At 32.5% G+C, this 27,883-nt stretch overlaps 1 protein-coding gene across 1 annotated transcript in view; it reads left to right on the top strand.

Moving 5' to 3' along the window:
• Window positions 1-27,883, top strand: part of LOC145266278 (uncharacterized) — a 949,382-nt gene that overhangs the window by 615,083 nt on the left and 306,416 nt on the right. The gene's annotated exons all lie outside the window — the stretch shown is intronic.

Genomic DNA, 27,883 nt, shown 5'->3' with positions numbered 1-27,883 from the left:
AAACGTTCAGCTTCATTTTTTGCAGTCATGTCTACAATGTATTGGTGGAATAATTGGCGGTATTTCAGAATGTGATTGTTTTGGTTCTCTGGAATCATTAATCGGTAATAGTTCATTGTGCCGCATTTCTTATTTGTTTCTCCGCCATTAACTGGATTTTCATGTCAATATGGAAATGATATCCATCAGTACCATCCCAAAAAATGATTGGATATTGCAGGGCATCGTAGCATCGATGAGTTTCAGCAATGCTTGTCAATTGATCATTCCTCCTATGAAGACCAATATCCCTTGGTTGAAATTGATCTCCAACTATAATTGCCACTTCTCCTATAGTTGGAGCATTGAATATTCGCACATGTTCTCTAGTAGGCGTTTGTCAGCATGAATAACAATCTTGTGTGTATCTGATTGCATCATTTCAATTGCAGTTTTGAATAAAAGCACTAAATTGTTTTTATTATGGAGCATGTCTTGCAGTTCGGAGACAATGGACCGTCTTATACTGGTTTAAATTCCACAGTGTGCATTCAGTTCATCATTGTTATCACCGATGAAATACATTTGTAGGAATTTATTTTGACCCTCTGAGTATGGAAGCAGAAATCCAACTTTATGGTAAATTTGTCCTTTTACTTTAAAAAGTTTGCATGAATTGAGCTGTAATGTTTTTTGCTGCGAACGACGTCATTTGGAAGCGTGAGTTGTATTTCCTGATGTTTGATAAAAAATGCTTTGATTCAGCAGTATATCCAGCAAGCAAAGTTGTTAATGGTTCTGGTGGATCTTCCAGCTGAGGTAGTTTAATTTTACCGGCTGCACAACACATTCCTTTAGTTTCTCCCTTAAATGTAAGAGCCTTGCAATGGGGACCTACTTCAGTCATAGTGCCTATGTGAACAGGGTGGCTCAAACTATAATCCTCATTACGGTTGTAGTGAAATGCTAGGCGATCCCAATTCCAGGATTGTTGAGCATGGAGTCGTGTTTGACGCTGATCTGCATTTCCTTGTTGACGTCTTTCAGCATGTCTCAGCCTATCGCGTTCAGTACGTTGTGAACTAAGCAGATATGTAGCCGCATTACGGGATTGCTGTACCCGCAACCTTGTCTCCTCAAGTCTGGCTGCACGTCGATCTGCTGTTTCATTGGCACGTACTTGAATCATCCTTCGTCTCCTGTTTTGGTTTACAGATGCCCGTTATTCGGACTTTGATTGGCAAGTAATTGCCGCAGTGTTTCTGCATTGCGAGTACGACGACCTATGTTTGATCTTCTTCTGAGTGGCATTTTAAGGAAAAGAACTGCAGCGAAATTAACAATAACGTGTAGTAAAAGTAGATTTTTTTTAAATAGGGAACAGGATAAATTATTTTCGAAAAGAGGAATCAGTAAAAAAGATTTGATCATTGCTTAAATTTAATGGGCCTCTCGACAGCTATAGGGTCATTAAGACCAATTTTTATTTTGTATTCGGTTCAGTACTTTTCCTTCCGTCCTAAAAGATTTGAAGAAATAATAATTCCTTTTTTTTTGCTTCGAGCAAAATATTTTTTTGTTTTTGCTTATTTATAATTGAGCTGTATGGTAAATTTAGAGCAATTCCTTTTATTTGTATGTATTCCTGTAATTTTCCTTTTGTCAAAATAGATTTGGAGAAATAATTTTTGGGGAAATTCTTCTTGTGCTTATTTTTAATTGAGCTGTCTCGTCAATAAAGGCCAAATTTTATATTACATTTGGATATAATTTTTTTCCGAAATTTTCTTTTTGCTTATCTTTAATTGAGGAATCTGAAAAAAGAGAAATCTGAAAAAAGATATTTGTTTGGTGTATTTCTCAATGTATTTGCCTGTCGACAAATGTATGGTCAAATAAGGCCAATTTGTTATTTGCAGCCAAATAGATTTGGAGAAATATATTTTTTAAAGAAAGTGTTTTGTTGTTTATTTTTAATTGAAGAATCTGAAAAAAAGAGAAGTCAGAAAAAGATATTGACTTGATTGATATCTCAATTTGTTTATCTGTCGAGATATGTATGGTCAATTAAGACCTTTTTTTTTTGCATGTGGTTCAGCAATTTTCCTTGCTTACAAATAGATTTATGGAAATATTTTCTTTGCTTTTTGGCTTATTTTCAATTGAGGAATAAGAAAACCCTTTCTTTGCTTCAAAATATATTTGGAGCATTTTATTTTTTTAATTTGTTATATTTTTCTTTTTTGTTACTTATTGGTAATTGAGTTGTATGGTAAATTAAGAGCATTTTTTCTTTGTAGTCATGTAGTTTTCCTTGTGTGAAAGTAGATTTGTAGAATAATAATTTTTGGTAATTTTTTTGCTTATTTTCATAAGAAGAATCTGAAATTCTTTATATAGCTTCAAAATAGATTTGAAGCAATATTTTTTAAAGAAAAAAATTCTTATATCTTTTGCTTATTGTCAATTGATCTGTACGGTCAATTAATAGCAATTTATGTTACTTTGTTTGTAGTCATGTTTTCCTTGTGTCAAAATAGATTTGTAGAAATAATGATTTTTGTAATTTTTTTTTTGCTTATTTTCAATTCAGAAATCTGAAATTCCTTATATAGCTTCAAAATACATTTGAAGCAATATATTTTTTAATTTGTTTTTTTCTTATATCTTTTGTTATTGTTTATTGAGCTGTACGTTCAATTAAGAGCAATTTCTTTTTCTTTGTTTGTAGTCCTGTAGGTATCTTTGCGTTAAAATAGATTTGTAGGAATTATTTTTGTAACTTTTTGCTGCGTTAGATTAGAGGAATCTGAAAAAAGAGAAGTATGTAAAAAGATTTGTTCGATTGTTTTCTCAAATAATTAGCCTATTGAGAACTTATGTTCAAATAAGCACAATGTGTAGAAATTATTTTTAAAATTTTCCTTTTTGTGCTTATTTTTAATTGAGCTGTAACATCAAATAAGGTCAATTATTTTATATGTACTTCTGTAATTCTTGTATCCAAATAGATTTGAAAGTAATTTTTTCGTAAATTGTCCTTTTGCTTATTGTAAATTTAAGAGTGTGAAAAAAAGAGAAATCTGAAAAATATATTTGTTTGATTATTTCGCAATGTATTGGCCTGTCTACAAATGTATGGTTAAATAAGGCCAATTTTTTTATTTGCAGCCAAATAGATTTGGAGAAAAATATTTTTTAAAAGAAAGTGTTTTGTTGTTTATTTTTAATTGAAGAATCTGAAAAAAAGAGAAGTCAGAAAAAAGATATTGGCTTGATTGATTTCTCAATTTATTTATCTTTCGAGATATGTATGGTCAATTAAGACCTATTTTGCATACGGTTCAGCAATTTTCCTTGCGTACAAATAGATTTGTAGAAATATTTTCTTTGTTTTTTGCTTATTTTCAATTGAGGAATCAGAAAATCCTTTCTTTTGTTCCAAATAGATTTGGAGCAATTTTTTTAATTTGTTATATTTTTCTTTTTTTGTTACTTATTTGTAATTGAGCTGTATGGTAAATTAAGAGCATTTTTCTTTGTAGTCATGTAGGTTTCCTCATGTCAAAGTAGATTTGTAGAAATAAATTTTTTTGTATTTTTTGTTTATTTTCATTTGAAGAATCTGAAATTCCTTATATAGCTTCAAAATACATTTGAAGCAATATTTTTTTAAATTTGTTTTTTCTTATATCTTTTGCCTATTGTTAATTGAGCTGTACGGTCAATTAAGAGCAATTACTTTTCTTAGTTTGTAGTCCTGTAGTTATCTTTGCGTTAAAATTGATTTTTGTTATTTTTTGCTGAGTTTGAGTAGAAGAATCTGCAAAAAGAGAAGTATGTCAAAAGATTTGCTCGATTGTTTTCTCAAATAATTAGCCTATTGAGAACTTTTGTTTCAATAAGCACAATGTGTAGCAATATTTTTTTTAAATTTTCCTTTTTGTGCTTATGTTTAATTTAGCTGAAACATCAAATAAGGCCATTTATTTTATATGTACTTCTGTACTTCTTGTATCCAAATAGATTTAGAAATAATTTTTTCGTAAATTTTCTTTTTGCATTTTGTTAATTTAGGAATCTGAAAAAAAGAGAAATCTGACAAAGATATTTGTTTGATTTATTTCGCAATGTATTGGCCTGTCGACAAATGTATGGTCAAATAAGGCGTACTTTTTATTTGCGGTCAAATAGATTTGGAGAATATATTAAAAAAAGTGTTTTGTTGTTTATTTTTAATTGAAGAATCTGAAAAAAAAGAGAAGTATGAAAAAATGTAGAAATAAATTGAATGGTAAAAAAAAAACAGCAAATGCTTTTTTATGGAAAAAAGTAACTTACCAAGGAATTTGTTGAATATCAGAATAAAAATAAAAAAAATAAACGGAAAGAAAAACGTGAGGAAGAAAGTAAATGCATTCGATCGAAACAATTTTTAGAATTAAATTTATTTTAGTTAGGCTTGGCTTTAACCGAAACACTTGTAATTAAAATTAAAAAATGAATTAGCCAAAATTGCCGGAAAGTGGTTTAATCCTGTCATTCGAGATAAGTTTAAATATGAAGTTATTTAGACGGATTTATCGGAAGAAACTTACCAAGAATCACCTGTAATACGTGGGAAAGACTATAAATGGGGGGAACAAAAATGGGAGGGGGTGGGGCAAAAAAGGCGGTAAGTTTTTACAGCAAATGAAATCGATCGAAGCAAATGGATGCTATTAATATTTTTAAGAATTCAACAAATTTATTTTAGGTAGGGTTGGTTTTAATCAAAATACTTGGAATTTGAATTTTAAAAAAATGTAATCGTGGAATTTAAATAAAAAAATGGAATTTTGGAATTGAATGAAAAAAAACAGCAAATTGGAAAAAAAGAAACTTACCAAAGAATTTGTTGAATATCAGAATAAAAATTTTAAAAAAATAAATAAAAAATAAACGGAAAGAAACACGTAAGGAAGAAAGCAAATGAATTCGATCGAAATAATTTTTAAGAATTAAATTTATTTTAGGTGGGCTTGACTTTAACCAAAACACTTGTAATTTAAATTAAAAAAATGAATTAGCACAAATTACCGGGAAGTGGTTAAATCCTGTAATTCGGGATAAGTTCAAATATGAAGTTATTTAGACAGATTTACCGAAAGAAACTTACCAAGAATCACCGGTAACACGTGGGAAAGAATAAAAATGGCAGGGGGGGAAGAATAAAAATGGGAGGGGGGCAAAAAAGGCGGTAACCAAAACACTTGTAATTTACATAAAAAAAAAATGAATTAGCACCAATTGCCGGAAAGTGGTTTAATATGAAGTTATATATAAAAAAAAGTACAGCAAATGAAATCGATCGAAGTCAATGGATACTATTTTTTTAATCGATTGAAGCAAATGGATACTATTTTTTTTGGATTTAATCAAAACACGTGAAATTTAAATTAAAAAAATGGAATTTTGGAATGCGAGATGCCATAAAACACAAACACACAAATGAAACTTATTTTTTGATGGATGAAATAAACAAATGAAAATGTAAATTTTGGATAAACAAATGAAATAAAAATGTAAAAATAAGAGATGGCTATTATACTTAGCAATGTAGCAGTGAAAATGTTGTCATGCCAAATCGTAATGAAATCATGCTCACGTGTATTCTACCGGAAATAAAATTTGACCACAGGTTCGCATTTAAGAAAAATATTTTTATTTTATTTTATATATTTTTATAATTTAGGATGTTAATTTATAGACTGTCTGAAGCTTTCAAATAAATTGGTAATGTACAAATATGGTTTTATTAATAAGGAATGCATCCAGAATTACACTTCTAATTCGAAATTTGAAATCATCAAATTGCCTGCAAACCGGAAATAAAGTGGAACATGGTCCTGCTTTTACGAAAAATATTTTTATTTTATTTAATATGTTTTTATAATTCGCGAGGTAAATTTATAATTCGCGAGGTAAATTTATTTTAATAACATAAAAACATACCTCGACTCTAAAGATGGGTTGTCTGAAAATTGCAAATAAATAGGTAACGTAGAAATATGGTTTTATTCACTTGTAACGAACCAAATTTACATATATATATATATATATATATATATATACTGAGATTGTCGGACTGACTTCCTCATCTTGGTTGTTATCGTCATAACCTTTCGGCCGTTTTGCCCTCCGGCCTTCATCAGGTGTTTTGTATCGAACTGGGGAACCGTTTGTTAGGAGTCTCGAACTCAGCCCTTTATTATTATTATTATGGTGTACCGTGTTCGGACTCCAGTTAGGCTCTAGGACATAGTTGCTGATTCTCTGTTTTGAATGTTACTTTTTTCACTGCCTTCGTTCAGGATTGAACTCAGCACCTTTGGGTAACTGTAAACTTCGATACAACGTCTAGAACCACTCGGCCATATGTCACTAGGACAATTCTTAGCTGTTTTTTGTTAATGTTAAACCTATGTGTTATTCAAGGTTTTCTCTCTCTATCAGAGGTGTCTAAATTGCATTCAGCTCTATAGTTCGAAACTCCTAACAAACGGTTCCCCAGTTCGATACATACCACCTGATGAAGGCCGGAGAGCAAAACGGCCGAAACGTTGTGACGATAACAACCAAGATAAGGAAGTCAGTCTGACAATCTCAATCAATGAAAACACCCCATCTAAAAAATACAGACAATTAATATATATATATATATATATATATATATATATATATATATAAGTATAAGAAGGAGTTAGCTTGACACACTTTGCAGAATGCGAAAGTTTTGTGTTTGTAGGCTATCACAATATAGTCTTAAATACGGTCTACGTATTTAATAAAATAACATTATAAATTATTAAGAGACTTCAAAAATGTTCATTGTTTTTATATTTATATTTGAATAGTTGTGTGTCGCTCAAGGTGAGAGGTGTTTGAATTTCCCAAATATTTTCGGGAAATATATCTTCGTCAGGTGTGTGAGGAAGTGTAAGCTGGTCTCGAACGTATAAGAATTCGGGTTTTTTTTTGTCAATACAGATGTGTGTTATATTCGTGTTTCAGCCCCGCAGTTGAATCACCCCAAATAAGTGTGTCAATCTCTAAAATAGTTTTTGAATTTCATAATCTGCAGTTAATAAAAAGTTTTTATTCTTCTATTTTCCTCTTCTATGTTTTTTTTTTTGTTAGATTTAATTGTCGTTGCACCATCCTTGTTTGTTTAGTCGATTGCCCAACTGTACCTTAACGTGCATATGCTTTTAGTCTGGGATCAGTTAAGAAAAAAAGCAATCGTTCGGAGAAGAGGCATTATTCCTCTTATAAGTGTGTACATTTGATATTAATTAGTTCCATGTTTTATCAAATATCCTGTGATTTACATATTTCGTTACATTCTCAGGCACTTTCGCCCTTTTACCTCATAGATGTCTATGCGTTTGGACACTTTAATATCACTGAGCATATAGATCTTTGTACAGAACAATTTTGTGGTCAGTAAAACATGTTGTACCTTGCATCACCCTTACTGTACACATATTTAAGATGAGATCTCTGTTTGATCATGTAGTCAAGAATGTACTCATGTTTAAATATAGGGTGAATCAATGTTGCTTTGTAAATGAAAAATTGTAGGTGGAAAGAGTTACAAAATGCTATTTAGAACTCTGTGCTCTCTGTGAGATGGATACGAAAAATGGCATTACCATTAAAATCAGTCTTCTTAAGGTATCTCAAGTTCCATAATCACATCAATAACATTATCTCAATATTTATATCTTAGCTACAACGTAGAAAAATGGCTGGAAAAACAAATAATGCATAAGGATCATTCGGTAAAGGCAAACTTAGACATCATATGCGGTCCCAAAACGTGTGAGGTTGTTTTACTAACTAAAGATATTAGTATGAATTGCAAAAACTTTCACCGTTTTGATAGTGATTTCTTCATACTTGCCTTCTAAAATAGTGTGTATTCAACCAATTTTTCAGTTAATTGATCTACTTCACTGAAACGAATTTCAGATAGTGCAGCAATGTTCATATACTAGCTTGACACTTTATTAGTCACTCGGGCACTTTTTTGTTGTGGGAGAACATGATGCTACCAATCAAGAAGCTTTCTTAAATTTCATTCTGCAATCTTCATCTTATCCTGGTCATTTACATAAACTATATTTTCTATGATTTCTACTACAAGTGTAAACAACCATCAACAGTAGGTAGCTGACTAGCTTCCAAATGGAAATATGATATTTAGGTAATCTTTTCCTGAACCCTCACATGCATTAGTTGAGCAGTATTTTCATGCAAGCAGGTTCCTGTTTTTATTGCATTGAAAACAAGCACAAAAAACAACATTATAATTTCAAATCAGTTTAACGGTGGATGCGTCGGTGTGTGTGTGTGTGTATATATATTTTGTGAGTGACTTTTTTCTTCATTTTTTTCGTAAATGCCACGGAGAAAAATGTAAAATAATTAATCAATACAAGAAAATAAAAAAAAGCAGCGTTATATAATTCAATCTGTCCAACTGTTGATTATGTAGACTTTTAAGTTTCGAATAATCTTAATGAGGGGGGATGTTTTTTCTTTCACTTTAACAATAATTATCGATTTATATACTTATATGTGTATACGTATGAGTATGCTGGAGTAGAGGAGTTGAACGCCAATGCCTTTGCATATCACTCTTAAGCAACGTGTAATATCTGTCAACCTCCAATATTTGTTTTAGATGTTAATCATTCTTCCCGGATCAGAATACCTATTTTACGTTGTGCATGATACATTCTTTTCCCGAGGAGGATAGATTAGCGTCTTTGTTCTGTTTAATTCCCGTAAAACTCGTCAAGTAAAATTGCATAATAAGTGTGTAACTATGCAGTTGTTTATATACAATACGAGGTTAGTTTTAGCTCGACAACTCCCCGGATTAGTATTATAATAACAATTATGTTTATATTAAAATTATAAGCGGGGGTTTACCTACCAATAAGGTTCGATATACACTGTTCATAATTTTGTATTATTTTGGATCGAGATCATCAAGTATTTTTATTTTGAATGTTTAATAGGAATTTGGGAAATGTATTGCAGTGCAACAAGGTTTATTTATTTACAACATTTTTTTTATACTTGTGTGATTTTATTTGAATTATTTTTTCACCATATGTACAGCATATAAATTTATTTTTTATTTCGGGCTATCATTCTCTCTTTATTAGTTGTTGTTTTCATCTTCATAGTTTGTTGTTTTTTCACGACGTTTCGTCCAACTATTTCTCTGGCCTTCGTCAGGTGGTAACCGGGACGGATAGGAACTTCGAATCTCATAACTGCATCCTCAGCAATCACTGCCATCCGTAGTTGTTGTCGTCTCACCAGGTTTTGGCCAAGTAAACCTCCTGCACGCTTTGTGAACCGCCTGATGAAGTCCAGAGGAATAGTTGCCCGAAACGTTGTGAAAAATACTAATAAAGATGAAAACAACAACTAATAAAGATGAGAATGATGGTCAGAAATAAAAATAAATTAATATATAATACTCATCTCAAAACTGAATTCCAATTAAGGAATTATATATATATATATATATATATATATATATATATATATATATATATATATATATATATATATATATATATATATGGGGGGGTGTACAGCAGTTTGATATTTCGGTTTCTATAAATGAGGAGGCCTGTAAATGTAACAATATGAAATTTTCCATTCAGACATCAGTTTCACTGCTCCTTTTAATTGATAATTTTACTGTTTTTCGTTTAGCGAGCGTCAGTTATTAGCAATTAAGCATGGTATATTCATTAGTCTTCTTCATAATGTAAATGTATTATTATACTCAGTGATTGTGTGCATGCTTTTTTAGTGTCACTATTCTTGTTTCTATATTATTCATAGACATAATTAGATTAAAATATTCTAAAAAAAAATAGTTACGTGCACATATGTACACACAACAATAGGGTTATGACAGTATTGATTAATGCTGATATCAAAAGTCGATTGAATTAGCCGAAGTAACTAACTCCGCCAGTGAATGTGCATACTGAATGAACTATGTAAAAATTTCAGTGTATTGAGAATGTTTATGCAGCTTATATATTTTTTAATGATATTTAATGCTAGAAACTTAGAAAAAATAACATCAAATTTTATTACAATCCTACGATTACCACTGGTATATACAATATGCTAGTAAAGTCTCCGGACATTTAACTCAAATAATAATAAATATCATAACCGAACCACACCTGATATTTAATTGACTATAATTATAATTACGCCGGTTCAGTTTAAAAGTCAAAATCTCTAGCATTTATGCAATAATATGAACTTACAATAAACATGTATCTACAACAATTGATAACATTGAATACAACTGATCAGAATATAGCAGTATATTTTGGTAATGCATGAAACATCATACATCATAGCTATAGGCAATATAACCCAAACTATTTAAAATGAATACACTAGGACAAATAGCATACATTCAAATAATAAAAAGGAGCCAACACCAACCAACAGGACTGGCTGCAAACACTGGCACATATTTTCTGTATGGTTCAATCTGCCCTACAATGAACATAAAGAGTCTTACTAGAAATCACTTTATTTCAGGTATGAACTTAAGAAAATATGTAAAGAGACATACAAAATAATGACACTGATATTTTACCGTTATATATTAGTCGAAAATCAACAAAGCAGTTATAAAATCCGGGGGATGCCTTCCAGCGTTTTGTTTTGAAAACAACTATGTAATTGTAGATAACCTTATAAATACATTTTAGCGGCGAATAGCTTATTTCGGTGCATTAATGTAATGCTATTGAGAGCATTAGAACTAAAATATACATAAGATCCACTGAGTATATATTCAAGGCAATATTCAGAAATCATACATCACACTTCTCGAATACTTTGCAATAATTGCACTAAAGAATACATTTCACTGGCCAGGTGTGTAAAGGAATTAGGTAATAGTAATGGATAACACAAATCAAATTATTCATATAAGGTACAACAACGAAATCGAACATGCAAAACCAATAAGATGCAAGCTTTGCAGTGGATTTTTAAAAAATGGATTCACCACTTATCAAGGGCCGGACGCCTGTCGAGAATAAGTGTTAGTGGGTGTACAGTAGCTACTGCGATTATACCGTAGTAATCGTAAGTGGTGGACATTTGGTAAATTGGATTACTTAAAGGGGGCGGTTAAACAATACTTTGTTTACGTTGGACTTGAATACGATTGAATTGTAGTCAGCTGGAAAACAGGCAAAAGTAAGAGAGTTCCACAGGTGGGAATTTATACGAAAGAAGAATTGTTTATGGAAACTATATTTAGGTTTAGACACTGATAACGAGTCGGGGAAATAGTCGGCATTCTGAATTCAGCGACAACTTGTAAAAATACCATAATAAACGTTAACGTGGGTGGTTTAGAAAAATGGAGGATAATAACCGTTAACAAACGTTATCAAACTATATACACGAAAGAAAAACTAATGTTTATCCTTGTGTCAAACTACTCAATGCTTATCAAACATTAAAATAAACTAAACCTCATGGAAGCTAAAACTAACCTTAGTATAATATAACACATATCTTATTCTCACCTTGTTTCACTGTCAGTTTGGTCTCGTCGAATGTTCTTTTAAAATATAAAATAAAATAATAATATCAACTAATGACTACCTCAATATACACAGAGTGATTTTAGAGGTAAAAAAGGGTTTTATAATCTTGCGAAATGCTTGGACACAGTTCCAGAAAGTTACGAACAATTCATTCAACTCGGTATCGTGTTTTTGTAGAAAGGATGCAGTCTCCACTATTCACTAAGAAGCACAAAAGTTTCAAAAATGTATGTAAACTGATCTCGTGAATTTCATGATTAATATACCTCGTATGTCAACCGGGTTTTAAACTAAGTCAAATATTTTAATTCATAAAATTACAAAACGAATATAAATATGTGTATATATTATGGGCAGATCCTTCTACCGCTCCAGTAGAATATAAAAGTCAGGTACGTCCACGGATGGAGTTCTATTGCCACATCAGCGCGGGAACTGCTAAAAGTAGCTTACCCTGTCTACTACTGCTAAAAGTAGCTTACCCTGAGTTTACAATAGACTTCGTACCTTAGTGGGGGATGCATTTTTCTCGTCCCTTCAGCTTCTTCCCCACAGAGGAGGCGTTGAGAATTTGTGTCTGCTTTATTGTAATTTTATTGCATGCACTTGTCTGAGCTCGTCATCTTTCACGAAAAACACGCATCTAGCTTAAAACACTGTCAATAATTAATCGCACTATTTACCTGTTCCTACACCAAAACGTGCATTCCATGGACAACGCCTCTTTCTTAGAACTGCATGCCCGTGAAACTCTCCTCTGTTTGCCTGTTTTCCATCTGACTACACTTTGGTATTCTTCAAGTCTAATGTAAGCAAATTCTTGAGGAAACGCCCCCTTAAATAATCCAATTTACCAAATTTGCACTACTAACGGTTACTATGATATTCTCCCATCGCCTACTGTACACTCAACAACACTTATCCTCATGTAATTTCTGGACCTCTATAAGTGGTGTCGCCTATGTAAAAAAATAAATATATACATATTTCTAAAATTGGTATCTAAATAATTCAAAATATATTTTATATTTATTGGCGTAAAAAATACTGATAAACTAAGTTAATTTCTACACGGAATTTATTGATAAGTGGTGACTCCTGTGTAAAAAAATAATTGTTTTCGGTTCTAAAATGTAGTATTTTATTTCCTAGTAGAGACGAGTAATCAGCATTTTAAAAGTTATACCTTGATCCTGATGAGACCTGTCGATTTGGAATTTACATATAACAACATAGGTAGGAAGCTCTTAGAAACCTATTATCAATTCAGGTGTGTGCCATAAAATATGTTATATTACGCTTAATCAATTATATATATTTTATGATAAAACACATCTATTGAGCATGTTATTTGTTCTGGATTCGAAAACACAGACACGGTTGTTTAGGTAATTGAATATTTAATTAGAACATGATGTTATCGGCGAAACAATTTGATTAGGCTGAAGAAAGAGAGAAACAGATGGATCCATATCTAGATTTACTACGAGATCACGCATAATCTGTAAAAAAACTTAATTAGCACGCACGCACGAATATCCCCGTGTTGAACTCTTGCCAACTTGGAGATATAGACATATAAGGACGTGGTTATATAGAGAAAGTAAACTTCGATCAGAAATGAAGTGGTTTGCATCACTACCGCAAGTAACTCTTTTTCAGCTCTTTTTAAAAAAAACATTTTCTATACGAGATCGCTACTAATATATACCACTAGCTGGACTTCCGGCATGGCTCGGTTATACAATGCGTTTAAATATGATATTTTAACTTGTGCAAATTTCAATGCATTATTATAGACTCGATTGAATAGTATATATTACGAGGAATAATTTTCCCGGTGAGCAAATTCACAACTATAAAATATGATAAATAATAATGATAATGAAGTTATCAAATTCCGTCAGTGTTTGGTTACAATATCGCGTCAGCTGATATTTTTTTTGACGATGACCGCCCTGCAGACTTACTTCTTATGAATGTTTACTTTAAAAATATGCAAGCAAAGAAATAATGTGCGTCGATTTTTAATGGACCTCCAAATTGTATTTGATAGATTGCCAAATTGTATTTTATAGATTTATATATTCCGTCCTCATACATACATTTCTTTTTGAATAAACGTCACATTCATTCATAAAGGGTTTTTCACACCCCTTAGGAGATGGCACCAGGAAGTGCGTTTTATTTCAAAGAGACCTCCCAGTAGACCTGCCCCTCTTTTCTATTTTTTATTATTCCTTTTCCATTCGAATATTATATTAAACTTGCAATTATTATTTTAAACAATAGTGCATATTTAAAACCTGTTAAATTCTCATTTTGTTTTGTCAGTATTTAATAGACAATATATATAAAAATGATATTAGTATTCTATTCTGTTTATGAAATAAGATAAAAATAGTTTCAAGCAGTGCATATTTTTATACTGGTAAATATACCTTCAGCATTAATTTTGAAGCGCGTCTACACGAACAACTGTTGTGTGTGACCTCTAACAGCTGCGTGAATGTAGAGTTTTTAAGGATTCGAATGTGTGAGCAACCAGGTAAGAACTTGCGATGAGAAAATATTAATAATACAAACAGCAATATTTATAGGGGCCAAGGTGGCTCTTTCACGAGGTCATGCAACATTATAGAAAGTTTAAGCAATTTTTAGACAAACCTAGGTCAGCAGGTCACCAATTGTATTTACTGTCTGGACACATGGTAATTTTGTCAAATGACGATATCTATTTGATGTTATTGAACCAGTGCCAATCAAAATTAGGTGATTCAATAACAGTGTTGTGAACTGATCATTAAATAAGTATTTTCTCATAATAATACTCTCCGAACTGAAAAAAAAAATGCGGCGATCACGAAATATTGCAAAAATGCGGGATTTGTATATGATATAAAATGGAAATTTAGTTATATATTTCCAAGGACACTAGCATTTTGTTTGATAGATAAACTCCTTTATGCCGGCTATCATTCAAATACGCTAGTGTTGTAATATATGTTTAAATGACAGTTTTAACATTTATATTTGTGTTAAATCTTCACACCTAACTTATTTTTCGAAAAAAAATAAAACAATAATTACAGTTTACGGATAACCTACTCGGCTATATTGTCAATTGTGTGTCTGGTCACGAATACACTCCTATATGGTTGACTATAATAGAAAACTTGTCACATATAATGATAGAAGATGTATGGAGACACAGGAATGGGTATGTTTGATCTGGCATAATAATGGTGCATTAACATTGTGGGGTCTGCGTACGCGCCTGCTGACAAAGTATGGAAATAAAAAAAATTTAAAAAAACGTTTACAAGTGTTTTTGATATAGATGTACATAATAATAATACAGTATGTGTTAACTTAAATAAGTATTGTATACTAAAATTGGGGGGGTCTGCGTTCGCGCCTGGCCTCTATAGAATGGAAATAGGCACACACTTTAATAAAGACTTTTCATATTTATCTGCGTAAGTATTCTTTGATAATTCTGTTTCAGTTTTAAGAAATATGGTATAATAAAATTATGGGGCGTCGGTTCGCGACTTACCTCCATAGAATAGACATATGACACAAAGTTTAACAAGTTTTTTTTTTAATATAGATCGACATAATATTGTGATAAGTGTTTCAGTGTGAACAGGTATGGTATAATACATTATGGGGGTTATCTATTTTATTTTTTATTTCCTCATATTTTTCTTTAGTTTTGATACCCCCAACTTCGAAGCTATCTCTTTACAACCCTTCCTTTTCAGAACATATTATCCTTTCATAAATCAGAGCCCATTTTCTGTAGGCTGTTTTTAGACCCAGTCAACAACGGGTACTTTTGCTATTACACACACACACACACCCACATACACACACACACATATATATATATATATATAATATATTCAATTATTTATAATCTATATAATCATAAAAATCAAATGACTTTGTAACGGGTGTGTTAACCCAACAGCCGGTTTATAAACGAATAATCAACGTGGCAATAAAACGTATTGTTTAATTGTGTACTTTTTCAGCGTCTCAATTGTTTTTTTTTCGCGTTTATATAAACAATTGTTTGTACTTTATGCATTTTTTACATCGTTCATTTCCGTATCACGTTTAAGTTATTTTAACGCCATTTTCTTACAATTAAATGTACTTTATCACATTGACAACCATAAGAGCGTATGACAATGGTTATCTTCCCACTGCTTTAAATTTTTTTAGTTTATTTTCCATTTTTAATAGGCCTTTATAAAAAGTTTATTCTACACTACCAACGTAAAGCAATTACCCCGACAATATGTTTTTTTTTTATTTTGCGTTATAAATAAATAATCAGCGCGACAATAAAACGTATTGTTGTACTGTGTACGTTATCAGCGTTAGAATTGATTTTCGCGTTTAAATTAAAAGATATATCAAAATATGAATTTATCTTTAAGTATTATCGTATCTGTTCCATGAACACATGCATATAAGTATGAGAAACAACTTATAATTCAATAGCTGTAAGTTTTATTTTCGAAAACAAACAGAACTACGCATAGAAATCTATCTATATTCCTTTTTAATTTTATATTCCTTCAATAGAAATGTTTCCTTTGTCTCACAAAAAAACTGTTTTCCTTACGTCACAAGTGCCAGACTCGCACATTAATTCGATAGCAAATACAACATACTAATGTGCACTCGTGAGCTAAAACAAAACATGAGTCAAACAAATTGTGTACAGCCCATTGCCTTAAAAGCTATATCAGACGAATAACAATTGAACAAGGAAACTTAAACGAGACAAATAACATAGAACAAGAGATTTACTTTAATAAATGTTTAGTATGGAATCGCAGTCCCTTTTGATTTCTTTTAAAGATCCATCTTTTTAGACATACTCCCAATCAAAGTAAAACACTGTGAAGAGAAGATGCTATTCCATTTGCCTTGCATAGCTTCACATAGTTTGTTATTGTTCGAACAAGTTCTTCGAGCCAATGCACGAGATATTATGGACCAAATATTCACGATTGGTGTTAAATCGGGGCTTTGATCTGGACAACACATTGCACCATATGAATTATCAGAAAACCGTTTTTTGTGAGGTTAGCAGTGTGTTCAGGGGCATTACCATGTTGAAAAATAATCTTCTGGGATATCCCCAGCTTCTGAATAGTTGGTAACAGTCATGTTTCTAATATTCGGATGTATCACTTTGCATTGATTGACTGCTCACATCTAATAAGTTCCCCAACTCCTGCTGTAGTACAAATTCCCCATACAATTATTCCCCCCATCCCCGTGTTTTACTGTGGTTTTTATGCAACTTGGCGAAACTCCACCAGTTCTTCAAATGCACCATTCGGGAGCATCACCCACAAGACAAAATCTTGATTGATTTGGCCAGAAAACATTCCTGAACTACTCTCTATCTATCTTGCTATAACACGAGAAAATCTGTTTATCTCATTGATGTTATCCTTAAATATAAATGACTTCTCTACACATTTTTAGAAGACATCCCTTTTCTTTTATTCGTTTAGATATTGCATGTCTAGAAAGAGAATTGCCACCCGCTGTTTTGAACTCTTTGCTATGGTACAAAATAAGTCTTCTTTCGATTCTTCAAAACAGTTAATTACATATTCTTTCAAACTGAATGCTCTATGGCGACCAGATCCAAATTTTGTTTTTACCGAGCGTTCGACTTCGAACGTTGAACCAATTCGTTTCACTGCAGAAAGTGATGTTTTCACATTTTCTCATCTTAAAATATCAAAAATCTGCTTGTAAGTCATTTTGGACTGCCTTCATCCTGCTACTTAGGTTGTTATATCACCGCCTAGATGATATCTTACCATTTTAGGATTCATTTGTCCACTTATTAATAAATGCTGCTATAATAATGATCTGCAACCACCACATTTTCAGTTAAAATTAACAAAAATCCATGGAAAATATTGAAAAATCAGTGTCTTCGTTTTTTCACTCTTGGTCCATTTTTTTGCTCATGAGTATGTGTGTGTGCCTGGTTTTCTTGTATATATATATATATATATATATATATATATATATTTGTGTGTATATATATGTATATATATATATTTGTGCGTATGTATATGTATGTATATATATATATATATATATATATATATATATATATATATATATATACTTGTGTATCTGTAAGACTTGCGTGTATCATTTTTATCGGGGAAATTACTATTAATCATACAAGTTTAATGATTCAGGTTGTACTCAAGACATTTAGAAATCTAATATCCCAATTAGAATGTTTCGAATAGTTGTAATTTTATTTTAGAAGGCAGAGTAAACGCTTTTATAATAGATGAAAATGTTGACTGTGCATGAAGGATAACGCAATTAGAATTCTGTAAATTGATATCCGCTTTTGAAATGTCAGAAAATCGAAAGTATCTGAATATTTTTAAAGTGTTCTATCATATTTTCACCATGGGGAACTATCTTTATCTATGCAGTATAGTATGTATATGTACATCAATATTAAGCAGACATGTTTTAAATGCATATTTTAATAACTTCATGAATAAATTATATACATACACGATCAAAGCATAAACAAACAAATAATACTAGCTAACAACAAATAAAACTGTTTAATTCGATCAACACGTAACGCAGGTAGTGAGATTTTATGTTTTACACTATGAAATTAATCATAAAATCATTATATTTTCTTCACTTGTTTTTTGTGCTTTGATTTGTATGAATTTAATACAAACTGTATGAAAATATTATCTCATTCGTTTAATTCGTTGTGGCAAGTAGCTATCACCACAGATATATCTGTGCCGATCAAATACTACTTATAACCAGATGAAACGTATTAAAACCTTTACAAAAAGTCTATTCGAAGTATCTGTTGTCACCGTTGTACATTGCTCAGATACTATTGCGTTTAGCACTATCTGAACTGTTACTTTAGGCATTCATACTTGTAAATTAAATACATTTTATTTAAATACGACTACAATATAAATTTGGTGCTAGAAAACATTTGTATTATTTTAAATTAATTTCGTCTGATTATTCCTAGCAGGGACTCAATATAAAGACCACTGTGTAGCCTGATTACGCTAAAATGATATCCCACGTATAGATTGATTAGTAAACAGATATAGGTAGTGATGCAGGCAGAAAAATATGTATATGTAGAGAGAGAACTGGAGAAGTAGATAGATGTATAGATAAATGGCATATATATATATATATATATATATATATATGCATGCACCTATTTCTTTTATACATAGTAAATTAATTCGAAGATTAGCACATGTACACACGCACACACACCTATATATATATATATATATATATATATATATATATATATATATATATATATATATATATATGATTTTTAGTTTAATATTACATTAAAATCATTAAGGAGAGTAGGGAGGATGTGGAAGGATAACAACACGCCCGTGGTTCTGATCTGGCGACATGCGAGTTGTGGACCAGAGCGTAGTCCTGAAGGAGGAGGGTACCTTTGCTAATCTTGCCCTGCCATAATAGGCTCCTATAATTGTGGTGCCCTTTGCCAGGAAATCTGTCATCACTACTCTCTCCTGGCCCCATAAGACTGTGAGCATGACCTTGCCAGCGGAGGGCTGCACCCTTGCCTTCTCTGGAGTTTTTTAGTCCAAGTGATTCCACTGCATTGACTGGGCTTTGGTCTCTTGACCATAGTGATGGACGCAGGTTTAATCCTGTGTAATCAGTCTTTTAAAAAACTTTGTCTTATCTTCTTGGCACATCTCCAAATTCATTCTCGAGCACTCGACGCGTTCTCGCTTCTGGAATAGTGTGAGCAACCTGGGAATCCACTGGCAGACACCTTATGCATATGCAAATGGTCAAGAATTGTAGTTTCCACGGACCCTCTACTAATCCGTACATCTTGGGCTATTGGGCGAATAGTAATGCGCCGATATTCCAAAATGGCAACCTCAATTGACGAACAGATGCCTCATCGATGTCAGAAGTGGGCGACCAGGCCTGGGAGCTGTTTCCACAGACTTCCGGTCGTGTTGAATTTACGATGCCAGCGTTTTACAAGGTCATATGATGGGGCATTGTCACCATAAGTTTATTTCATTTTATCAAAAAGTCTCCTGTGGTGTGCGTCCTTTCAAATACAAAAACTAGATCACATCTCGACATTCAACAGGCTCCATTTCACAACTGACTATGTTCAAACACCTGTAAAACAGAAACAACAATTAGTTCAGAGCTGTAATTTGCCACATAACCCGTAGAGATATATTTCATTGCACATGAAGAATTTCAGCTATATCAGACAACTGGAAGTTGATCAGGGACATTACTTATTGCACGCCTTACGTACTGGGAAATATCAATTGTAAAAGTGATATTCTCCTGAAGGTTGAAGGTTACATCCTCAGTGTGGGTGACCGAAATATACAGTGCCTGCAAAACGAAACTCCGCACTTGTAATTTTTTTAAAAACTGCAAATTTAAGTTAAATTTAATGTAACTGCATAAACAACCTGCACCTCATTTTATTTGCATTTTATTCCTCTATAATTTTACCTGTTCATATTTTTCTTTTAATTGAAATATTCTAGTGTTCACGTCAATTAAAAAAATAATTCTAATTTTAGGAGGAAAAAAGGAAGTCCGAAGCAACAAATTTTCTCATAAACAGTTTAAATTATCGCCTCTAAATAAGTTTAAAATATGCCCAACAAGCAACAAAGCATATCTAATCGTAATTGTTGCTGGTCAACGTAACATTTAGTCTTTATGCCAGGACTTTTTATTTATGATCGTCAAGAGCTCATTAATCTCCACTTTTCTGGTGTATCCAATCGTGAAATCGGCCACATATTGAAATATGATGAGAAAACGGTACAAAAGGCTGTGCAAAAGCATCAACACACGACCACAGTTCGTGATGGCCCAACATCTGGTCGTATTGGACTTACTTCTAATAATAAAGACAATGCTATTAAAGTCCGTGGTTTAGTGGGGGATGCCCTTTTCTCTTACCTGCAACCTCTCCCCCATAGAAGAGACGTTGGGAGCCTGTCTTTATTTTATCGTTATTTCCATGGCAGGTGCTCGTCTGAGCTCCAATCCCTCGTTCCCCCTCTCGAATCTTTCACGAGAAACACCCGCCTGGCTGAACCTACTGTCAATAACTTCCCCCACTCTTTATCTGTGCCTAAACCTAAACGTAGATTCCATGAGCAAAGCTTCTTTCTTAGAACTGCAATCCAGTGGAATTCTTTGCCGCTTTCCTGTTTCCCACCTGACTACAACTTGGATGTCTTCAAGACCAACATGAACAAACTCCTGACAAACCGCCCCCTTAAGTAAGCCAGTCTGTCAAAACCCCTAATACTAATGATTCAAGACTATCTCATTGATTGCTGTACACGCAATAACGCTTATCCCTGAGTGGCCTTCGGGCCTTGATAAGTGGTGACCCCCATGTAAAAAAAGAAAAAAGTCCGCAGCCTGAGAAACAGATTTAAAATCCAAGAACAGTGCAATTTTGTTAAAAGTGCTCACTTTCTACTGTCAAGAACAAATTAAAGGAATTTGATTTGCGAGAATATGTACCAAGTCGCAAGCCAATGATTTCTGTAAAGAACAGAAAGTGCCGTCTGCACTTCGTCAGATGCAATGAAGATCATGACTCTTCATATTTGGCAAAAGTGCTTCTAGCGACGAAAGCAAGTTCATTAGGCAAGGCAGTGATGATAGGTAGTACATTCCTCGGAGGAAAGACGAAGAATGTAATCCTATGTGCTCAGTTACAACGCTGACAGGTAGTGGAGGTTCAGTTTTGGTGTGGCGCATTATTAGTATGAATGCTCCAGGATCTATAGTTCGCTTGCAACGTTGAAATAATTCGACCAAGTACATTAATATGTTGACTAAGCATTTTCTACCCTACTTTCGCCGGAATTTTTATGATAATCCCATCTTCATGCAGGATAATTCTCCCATTTACACAGCTGTCAAGGTCAAGAGGTTCTTGGAAGAGTATGATATTCCGTGTTTGGATTTGCCTGGAGATTGTCCAGGCTTCAATCTTATCGAAAACATATGCCATTAAATCCAGCAGCAGCTATAAAATGATAAAATTTCAAATTTGGAACAACTTTGGACAAAAATTAAAGAAAGGTGTAATGGCCTTTTTCCCGGAGTATTGTTGGAGTCTTATTCAAGGTATTCACAAAATATTGAAGGCTATCAAATTGCAGAAAGGTATGCTACTAAATATTAACTAATTGCGTTTCTGTTGTATTTATGTTACATTAATGTCCTAAATTTACATTTAAATAGCAAATTTCCATTTTTTAAATTAACGTGAACAGTAGGATATTTCAATTAAAGTAAAATATGAACAGGAAAAAATCATAGAAGAATAAAACACCAACTAAATGAGGTATAGGTTGGTGACACAGTTTTTTACAAGGAAGTCCCCACTTATCTACACGGGTAGATGTCTTGTACAGTAATCAATGCGATAATATAGCAGTAATCGCTAATAATGGAGATCTGATAAAGTATCTTACTAAAGAGGGCGGTTCAACAGGAACTTGTTTATGTTGAACTTGTAGACGTCCAAGTTGTAGTCAGGTGGGAAACAGGCAATCGGAAGAGAGTTCCACAGGCGTGCACTTCTAAGAAAGAAACTTTGTTCATAGAATCTACGTTTTGATTTAGGCACCGATAAAGAGTGGGGAAACTTATTGACAGTGGTGTCGGCTAGACAGGTGTTTTCGTGAAAATTTTCGAGGAGGACGAGAGTTTGGAGCTCAGACGACCACTTCTCGTGGAAATAACGATAAAACAACGACAAGCTCGCAAAGCCCCTTCTTTGACAGAAGGGTTGAAGGGAAGAGAAAAGGACACCCTCCAATAAGCCACGGAGTCTATTGTGTACTCTGTCAATCCAGAATAGGCTGTTCTTACCAGCTCCTGCCCAGATATGACAACATTAATCCATCATTGGACGTACTTGGCTTTTATATAGAGAATTGCATCAGTAGTGAGATATCTACTGGATCGGTAGAAGAGCCCATCATTTTTCCAGTGACCTTGGCAACATATTTGATGTACGTGTTCCATTTCAGACAAGGAGTAAAGGTCAAACCTAGAAGTTTATCAAAGGATAGAGCCTCCACAAGACGAGTTCCATCAATTTCAATTGATGCCAGGTGGGGGTCAGACCGTTGATGATGTAAAGATAGAAAATTCCTTTTATATGAATTAAAAGTAACTAGCCAACTCTTCCCCCATTGTATCACGTGCTACATACCAGAGAAGCGAGCATCAGACAGAACTTTGTCATTTACGGCATTTGATGTGTTGCCATAGATGGTCGATTCATCAGCATAGATGCCAACGAATGATTTAAGTATGTATTTTGGAATATCATTGATGTAGATCAGGAAGAGAGTTGGGCCCAGGATGGCCCCTTGGGGGACACCAGCATATATACTGTGGGATTCTGATTTCTGCCCATCAACTACTACGCTTATGAGCCTATCAGAGAGAAATAATTTAAAGATTTAGAAAACATTTCCATTCATACCGTAGCTTGAAATCATGTGAAGTAGGCCTTATGCTATACCTTTGACAGGCCTTTGATATGTCAAGAAAACTGCCCTAGATAAACTTTTGTCGGGAGATTCACTAATCATATGTGATATAACCGTTAGCAAATCTGCTGTAGAACGTTGCAGAACAGAAACCATATTGCATGCCACCAAGAAGGTTATTTCTTCTGAGGTGGTTGAATACTTCTTTATTTAATATGGATTCCAGCAACTTACTCATGACACACAGGATACTTATTGGGATGTACTGAAAGGGAGCTGAGCTGCCACCTGACTTCCTAAATACAGGGATACTGATAAGGTTTTCCAGAGTGTTGGAGAGGACTTCTCTTAAGAAATCGTTCAAACAGTTTTGTAAGTATGGGGCCAAGTTCTGGTTGAAGATTTTCAACACTATAATTGAAATGCCGTCATGGCCATTTGATTTACTGAAATCAAGGTTCTTGATTAGCTTGGTGACAGATTTAATTGTTAAGTTAGAGTATCCATTAATTATGAATGCAACTAATGAAGAGATTAGCCCTATGCCAGTTCCGCGTAGGAACAATATGTCCGGTTTTATCTCCTGCAATTTGTTTTCAACCTCTGAAACGTTGAAACGTAAACCTCTAATGTTAGAGAAGTAGACATGGTAGAAGGGGTCTACGTTGGAGGATGGGGTCTAGATTTTATCGTTTTTTTTTATCCTGGAGATAATTCAAGTTAAGGTTTTGGGATTTGTGGAACAGTTCGACAGACTTGGTTAAAGTAGGACAGAAAGGGAACGTAAGAAAAAAGACGGGAATTACTTTACATAAAATCTAGCTTTAATTTGCAGTTTTTGAAAAAAATTACAAGTGCGGATTTACTTTCTGCCGTCTGTATACATTTGCGAAATACTTAGGACATCTATCTAGTCATAGCTGACGGAAAAAAGGCACGCTACCCACGGAAAGTAAATAAAGGATTCCGCTCGAAATTCTGTCTAAATTCCCGAGTTCAACAGAAATATTCCTGAATTCGACAGGATGCACCTGAAAAAGTTCGGAGGTTATATTGACCGAATCGTTGTGAAGATCACACTGAAGAATGTCTAATTATGTTTATTACTTTCTATTTTCAAAATATTTATAAGTTAATTTTACTGTGTTTTTGTTACGCATTTTATGAATTATATATCTCGGTGAAAAATGTACTTTGGACAGGTAAAGAAATCTTTTCCTCGGTTTGTTTTGATCTTTTCGTAAAATGGAGGGAAAATAGATTTCTCTTTTCCTATCGTTTCCTTAGACAGTTTTATTGGATAAGGAATATGTGTTTATAACTACAATATTTAAGATTTTTCTTTCGAAAGTTTTTATGAGAGTCAAACTTTTCTTCATTCGAGTCGTTATCGCTAATTTTTTTGTTTGCTGATAAAGGAAAGGATATGTTTAATGACAGATTTCGGGTGGATTGACAAAGGTCAAGCGTATAATAGATTTGCTTTGTATTTTTTCTAAGGCCTGTATAACCCATTATTTAGGTTTAATGTTACGTCCATTAAATGAACTATCTTTATAGTTGAAATAATTGAAGCTTTAAGGTTAATTCTTTTCAAATATTTCAAGGATGTGATTTTTACTTTTTCACATTTTGAGCGTGGAATTGTAATGATCACAATGCAATCTTCGCTGCAAAGGCCGATATTTTGACTTCAACATGTTTAGTTATATAATATAAGAAATAAAGGCCTACCAAGCCAGTAATGTCAGCGAGTCAATGGACACATCAAAATAGTGCGTCTGTTTTTTTATTATTTCTTTTCATTTGTTGGTAATTAAAATTGTATTCCTGCAAATTTAATGTTAAATATTTCACTCTTGGAAGGGGTAAGAGATTATGGAACCTAAGTCAATTACTTTCTCAATATGAAAGAATTTTACTAGTAGGTAAAATTTTTAAATATCACATTGAATAAATGTATATTTTCCTGGTTCACGATGCGAGACAACACTCTTATCGATATGTTTACCCAAGGATTTTGTTCATAAGAGGATTTTTTTGCTAAATAATTCTTTGTGGTATCATTTTGCTAATTTTACTATTTTCAGGCCTTGTATATTTTCTGAGTCTAGTTGCTGTTTTATTGACAAAAACTGCGTCATGGCTATTAAGCAGAATATATATATATATATATATATATATATATATGTGTATATATATGCACATACATATATATATATATTAAATTTGTTTACTAATGTATAAAAATGTTTCTATAGATTCATGAGTATTTTTCGGTCAGTAAGTTACATGAGAACTCTACAAAGCCAATTGCTTATGTGAAACGTGTACAATATGTCCCAGTGACAACTGGTAGCATGGAGGACTTATTATTTAGAGAGAAAAATATGGATCCCTTTGTGTAAACATGTTGCAGTTGTGATGGTGTTGATTGTAGGGTGCAACGTAGTATTTTAATATAACGACTAAATGTGTCGTAAATGGTGTTAAAATGTAAAAATCATCGATATTAGCCGTAATTAATTTGTAGTTGATATCCGTTGTTACAACCCTTGGTCTAGAGGAGTATTTCTAAAACCATTGCATATAAATATATATATATATATATATATATATATATATATATATATATGCAACTGGAAGGGATATCAATTATCAACCAATATATATGTATGTATATGGATTAATTAATCAATTTAAAACAAAGTGCATAGATGTTATGAAACTCATTTATGAAGGACATGTAATGTTGCAGTTTTCTTATAGTATTATCTTTTAATTAAAACCTTTTTAAGATTTGATGGGATTATACAGTTACGATTGTTGTACTGTATGCTGTTATTATGTGTAGCCGTGTTTTATATTACTTCGGTTGTGCAGAGGTGACATGACTAAGGGCCTAACCTGTAAGAAGGAGATATAATTAGATTTAAGATTTTAATTAAAGGTGTTAGAGAAGATCCTTGGTTAATATTAGAATTTTGGTTTTTAAAAGATGTGTTTTGATCTTCTTTACTGTATTAAAGTTGAAGTAACGCCGATATATGTATGTACATATATATGTGGGTAAATATATTTTTGTGTGTATGTGCATGTGCGTGTATGTGTGTGTGTGTGTTTCTGGTGGTGTGTATTTATTAATTTGAGATGTGTACTCGGATTTTATATGGGGAGATAGCTTACATTTTGTTCATTGTGATAACTATAAAGCGAATCAATAATTGTCGGAGTTTTGTTTTGGAGGGGATCATGATTGCTGTTAGTATTAGAATGACTATAAGGAGAATTATTATTATTATCATTAATATTATTATTATTATTATTATTATATTTATCTATATATTAATTTGCTTGTACGTACGGTGTCACGTCATCATCATCGCAAACATTAATTAATGAAACGCGTCATCATCATCGCAAACATAAATTAATGTGAATTATCTCCCTTTATTGTTCAATCTTTATCAGTTTAAATATAGTATAGTATTTTACTTACATTTTTAACGATGTCTTCTGGAACGCTTATGTTTTTTTATTCAATAATAAATATATTTTTTACATTTAACGCTACGAGTTCGTTTTTTTTATTGTGCCATTTTATCTTTTTAATTATTTTTATTTACTTTTGAGTGAGCCTTATATAAAAAAAAATATGTTTAGAAATAAATGTTACAAAAGTCAAGAATAAATCACCAGTCACCATTGGCAAATACACTGAGTAACACAGAGTCAAAACATTTTACGTCTTGTTCTGTTTTGTTTTTGTTTTACGGCATATCAATCCTTTTTCGTGTTATTTAATGCTGAATCGAGTAATTTTGTAACATTTATACAGCTTCACGTTGTTTACATAGTTATTACTTATGTTTTGTTCGTTTTATTTTGCTTCTTTTACAGGCAGTCATCTTCTAATGCCCACCGAAGGGCATACATATTTAAATACTATAAAAAAATGAACACAACAATTTTTTTTTAAAATATTTGTTTCATTACTTACGATTAAATTTATTTAAATAGATATTTGGGTTTGTATTACTGTACACATAGATTCGAAAAAGTTGTCAAAAAACAAATATATAACAAATAAATGTAAGTAAAGGCAAGATAAGTTACTTTTCTACCTAACTGGATATATTTTTCGTGTTTTTATTCAATGTAACATGTTTATTCAGCTCGAAAACCATACAGTGTTTACCGATGTATTGGAACATTCAAGATGGAATCTGATTCTCTCTTTAACACGGTAAGTTTGGGGAAAAAGATGTTATGAATAAAAAACCGGATAAAATACTGTTAAAAACTCGCTCAATACATGTTACTGTGACATAGGTTGACATATATTCGGCGGGTTTTTATTAGTATTTTGCATAGTTTTTTTTTATTTATAACACCTTTTTCCAAACTTACGGTGTTAAAGAGGGTGTGAGACACCATCTTGAATTTTCGAATACATCGGTAAACACTGTATGTTTTTCGAGCTAAATAAACATGTTACATTGTATAAAAACACAAAAAATATATCCAGTTTGGTAGAAAAGTAACTTATCTTGCCTTTGATAACATTTATGTGTTATATATTTGTTTTTTGACAACTTTTTCGAATCTATGTGTACA

This window comes from Euprymna scolopes, chromosome 4 (genome assembly GCF_053919585.1).
Source record: "Euprymna scolopes isolate OS-2025 chromosome 4, ASM5391958v1, whole genome shotgun sequence".
Lineage (NCBI taxonomy): Eukaryota > Metazoa > Mollusca > Cephalopoda > Sepiida > Sepiolidae > Euprymna > Euprymna scolopes.
The sequence above is the reverse complement of the archived record's forward strand: the minus strand, read 5'-3'. Positions and strand labels throughout refer to the sequence as shown.